Raw genomic sequence first — 5,140 nt, 5'->3', positions numbered from 1 at the left:
TGTGTGTGTGTTATGTAATGGATGAATAAACTCAGGAGATTCCATTTGCTCACTAAATGTTTACCATAGAAACTATTTTCCTTCATTTTGACTTTTCTCTGTATTTCTTATACTAAAGTATATGATTGCGAAAAAAAAAAAGCAATTAGCCTAATAAGCCTAGTTTAATGAACACACCTCTGGGGTAAATCTTGGGCAATGCTGAAGAAAGTATTTAACAAGGAGTTTTGAATGGCTCAGGAGGCTCTGACTTCTGCTATGCAGATGAGATGCATTTGAGGAACATCCTGCAAGAACTTTAGTTCTTTTAAAAAATTCTGCTCTACACACTAGTAGACTAGTTCTACACTAATAATAATGTGTGGCTTGGCATTTGCCGGAAAGTTTCTGACCAAAATCTATTCAATTTTGGCATCAATGTTGTGTCTTCTCCCTTATAATTGCATGAGATAACGGTTGATGGATTATATTGAATGAACACTGGAGCAATAGAAAGTAAAGAGAAAATTCCTTTTTCTGTAAATTTAACTTTAGATGACTTCTTTCTCTCTCTTTACCCAAAGCAGGATATCCATCCCTCCCGAGCCTCATGTTCCCTCGACCTCAAAGAAACTGGAATAAATATTGATAGAAAAAGAACAAAGGAACAAAAGTAAAATTACATGTTAGCGTTAGTGCCCCCAACCGGTGTCTTGGTTTACTGAGTGACCATAAGTTTGTATTTTTATTTTACTTATTTCTATTTTGACTATTATGGAGAGGCATGCAATCCACAAACATATAGATATAGCAGTAATTTTAGACACAAGTCTTAAATGAATGGCATGTACCTTACTTCATATTTTAATTTAGATATGAAATTATTTAGCTTGAGAAATCCAGAGACGAGGTTCCCTTGAGTCAGAATTTTAGAGCTAGAAGAGATTATCAAGATTACTTAGTCCAGTTCTCTGTATCAAAAAAAGGACTACAGAGATAACTGGCAGCTGGTTGTAATTAAGGGTAGAGACAAGACTAGAGTCCATATCTTCAGTAGACTATAAAATGATCTTTCTTTCCCTTTAATCACTGTCAAAATAATGTCCTCTTATAACACTTTGTTGTAAACACAGCATTACAAAATCTTAAATATTTAACACTGCACGCTTTGGCCAACTGGCATGATCACCCTTGTCTGTGTGCCCCTCTGGTATTTACTGGCTGAATGTCAGCTCTGCTTGGAAACTATTAATGAAGATTTCTTCGTGTTTCCTGACACACTGTGCTTGTATTAATACAGCTAAGAATTGCGCTTCTCTTAGTTACAGTGCCGCATTATTATGCCAGGTTTCACGTGGGGTGAGGTCTGACCTCAAATGCCTCTCTGGCTTAGACAAGTCAGTCTAGCTCTCTCTGGATATTTTCTTTTTTCTTACCTAATGGACGTGAGCGGCACCTGGCACTATATTATTACTTCATCCTATTTAGGCCCACAGGCTATTTCAGCTTATAAAGGTCATGTCTATTTTAGCTACTTTCAGCTAATTCATAGCCATCAGAAAGTGATTTAGAGAGCAGATTCACTGAAGACTATCTATACCATGGCCACACTTTCAGTTGATTCAGTCAAATTGGTAAAAATCAGTCCAGATAGTTGTTTTCCTTTTTAAAAATTAAACAACAGATTAATTTATTGTGTTACCTTTTAGTAATTGTGCTGGATTGCTAGTGAAAAGCATCAATATTGTATAAGGGTCTAACATAGGTGGAATGCCACCAGAATTTTGACTGCTTGATCAAAAATATCCACTGGTAAAACTCCTCCTTGGGAATGACCCCTAGCGGTTTTACAGTCACCTGCTGATAATTTGATTTAAATCACATTGCCTCAATCTGTTGGTGAGTACCATATGCCATTTGGGATAGGATGAAGAGATGTATTTTGGTGAGACATATTGTGTCTATTTCCTTCTCCAACCTAGCAAGTTTGTCAATGTAATAGAAAAAGATGATTTTTTATAGCTTCTTAGAACTTGGTGTTTGAAAGCTTTTCTTAATTGGGTTCAATAATTTTTAACAGAAGCCACATGGTCGACAGAAAACTGTCGTGACTAACTTGAGCATGATAGAAAGTAAGGTTCTTTTAAATAATTAATAGCTGCTAAAAGGTCCCATGCGTTATGGAGAGAGGAGGGAGAAGACTAGATTTAATCAGAAGATTCAGGAAGGAGCGTTGATGAGAGAGATTAATCAAACCAGAGCATGGTCATATAAGGGACAGGATCAGATGATTCACTCACAAAAATGAGTAAGAGCAAAGGAAGCAGAGGATGGGGGGGGGGGAGGGTGACATGATGGAGAAGGTCGCAGATGTGGTGGTAGTCAAATGTCAAACCTCATTAAAGAAGTTGTCCACAACATTGCTAATGAGCTGGAAAAAATGTGTGACAAACGTGGTTAGAGGCTTTTTTGCACAAATTCAAACTCAGGCCAGGTTGCTCAATGGGTCTTCAGAGAAATGACAAACTCTGGAGTGAATCCTAGCCAAGGAGAGCTGTGTTAGCAGACTTTCCCTAACCGCATAACTTTGGCAATTGAGACAAAGATAAAGATACCTTACCTCCTTGAGGTAATACTGAATTGGCTTCACCTATATGTTGCCACTTATAATTGCTACAGAAGGTATCAGGGTTAGAGAAACTAAAATGAGAACAACAACAAACAAGGCAACACAGTTTTTCTAAAATGTCAGGATCAAGCAAGGCCAGGGGCCAGATATCAGTGAGCAGAAGAAGGATTTGATGGAAATCTGTGTTCCTCTGCCAAAGGAGTTAACTACACTGAGCCACCTAAGCCATCTGTATATGCAGAATGACCTTGGCAGAAGTGGAACACATTATTTGTTTCCATGGAAGGTTGTTTTTTTTTTTTTCTTTTTCTTTCTTTTTTTTTTTTTTTTTTAATTTTTTTCTAAGTCAGGCTACATGGTCTAGTGCAGAGGTGTCCTCACTTTTCCTGCCAAGAACTCCTGGGCATCTGATGAAATGTTGTGAATTTCTTTCAAGTTTTTGATCTAAGTTTGTCCTCCATGTCTGCTTTAAAATTAATGGATTAAAAAAGTCATCAGACCTCACCTCATTTTTTTTTTCCATTTCTTCCTCCAATTATAAGAAGAAGGAATGATCTTCTGCAGTCATCTATTGATTATGTCACTCTCTTTAAATAACTTTAAAAGAACTCCTAGTTTTGATTTGCATCAAAATAAAATGTTCTGACTCTCTTCCTTTGTCCATCCTGTACCTTACTGTTCTTTTGTTTCACACACTGTTCTCTCCTCCCTTCTGCAGCCAGACATAAACTCTTTGCCATCTAGCTTCCCTTATTATTTTCTTCCCTTAAGATTTGCTATTATTCTCACTTAAAGTGTCATGTGCACCCCTTTCCATTAAACCAGGTCACGTATTTCTGTCCAAACTTTAATTTTTACAATGTTATTGCAACTGTCTCCTGTTGTATGTATATACCTATTTCTATACTTTTAAAACCTCACATGCATTTATGTTGTTCTTTTCTCCACCAGTAGTTTGCAATTTCCTTAAGGACAGGAGCCCCATACCCTTCTTTTTTGTCATTATCTTAGTGTAAGGCTTCTCAATGTCAATTGATTGTTGGTCCTATTTATATACCAGTAATACAATGCTCCTTTGCTCTCCATGCAAGCAGGGGCAGACTGTATTGCTCTGTCCTCAGATTAATCGTTTTGCTTTTCCTTTTTTTCAGGTTTCTACGTCAAGTCTTAAAATGTTTCCCTTGAAATAATAACAAGAACACTTGTATGAGCACACTGTAGATGAATCCAGTGTGCCAGGTCATGCTTTGGAAGGCTGAGTGTGAGACCAGTAAGAAACCCATAACTCTCTGTTCTACCCAGTGGTTACCTGACTCTGTGTTTATGTGCATCATGTTAGGTTCTTACATTCTCATCAGTAGCCAGCATGCCTGTTATTCTGTTTATACTTAGAGTGATACCAGAAGTATCACTTTTCTGTTGATTAATTTATATTGTCTAATTCTGTAGCATGTTGCTATGCTCCCTGTCCCTCTTAATTACTTATTGTGACAATTAACCGACCAAAAACAGTTTCTCTCGCAAAGATTTGCAGAGGAAAAAACAAAAACATAAAAAACATTGTAAATGATGCCATTTTCTGCCTAAGCCTCTCTTGAGTCCCAGCCATGATCGTGTTACTTGTTACAACAGATCTACTGGCAGACAAACTCTGAGGGCAACGCATTGAGACACTGCAGACCTTTAAATGTGAAAAATTTAGTCTTAAACATGTGTTTGTGGGCATGTGCAATATCCACTCCTTTTTAGAATGTCTCAGACTGACCCCAAACAACCTTTTTATGGAATCCTACCCTCAAGGACTAGTATTAGTTATATAATTGCCCTACTATTACCCTGTCTCTCAGGGTGTAAGTCTGCCTTTGAGACCATTGTAGTAACTTAAAATATTTGTTAACCAGCAAGTAGGCAGACTTAGGATAAGCTCCTATTCTAGGAGACCATAAATTTTCCATTGTACCCGTAATGTCCAATTTAACCCCTCAATATTTCTCTCAACAACTTTTTTTCCTATCAAATCTCAATAGCAAAAGCAAAACAAAACAGACAATAACTGAGAGAAAGAATTGAGATAGTCTAACGAGAATACTTCTCTGAAGTTTTATTACAATTCTAGCTAGGAAAAAAAAATATATATATATATGGATATGTGGTGGTGTTAGGATCTCTGTGGCACGTGAATTAGCACTTATAAGAGAGCTTTGTGAGGTGTACCTGGGGAGGAACGTTTGGATTAGATAATAAAGAAAGATAACACATTGATCCAAGCTATTATTTGTATTTTTAATTTGCACATTATGTAAAACTGCTTCCCTCAGATTTTGGAGAAGCTTGTTGACAATTCCCCACAGGACTGCTGGGTTAACTCCTCTGGGATTGTATTTAGAGAATCCACCTTCTTAACAGGCTATTGTAAGTGTGGCTCTGGTTCAGGGAAGTTTGAGGACCACTATATACGCTAAAATATAAATAGAAATATTCATTGAGTGCTATGTGCTGTACTGGATGCTGAAATACAAGAATAAATTAATC

At 37.1% G+C, this 5,140-nt stretch overlaps 1 long non-coding RNA gene across 1 annotated transcript; it reads left to right on the top strand.

The window, feature by feature from the left end:
• The first annotated feature begins 413 nt into the window (after positions 1-413).
• Positions 414-4,870, top strand: LOC131512705 (uncharacterized). The gene is made up of 2 exons (XR_009262256.1): positions 414-652; positions 3,760-4,870. It is a non-coding gene; the product is annotated as an uncharacterized LOC131512705 (long non-coding RNA).
• Positions 4,871-5,140: the final 270 nt, after the last annotated feature.

Source organism: Neofelis nebulosa, chromosome 5 (genome assembly GCF_028018385.1).
Source record: "Neofelis nebulosa isolate mNeoNeb1 chromosome 5, mNeoNeb1.pri, whole genome shotgun sequence".
NCBI classification, from domain to species: Eukaryota; Metazoa; Chordata; class Mammalia; order Carnivora; family Felidae; genus Neofelis; species Neofelis nebulosa.
This window is presented reverse-complemented; position numbering and strand designations above follow the sequence as displayed.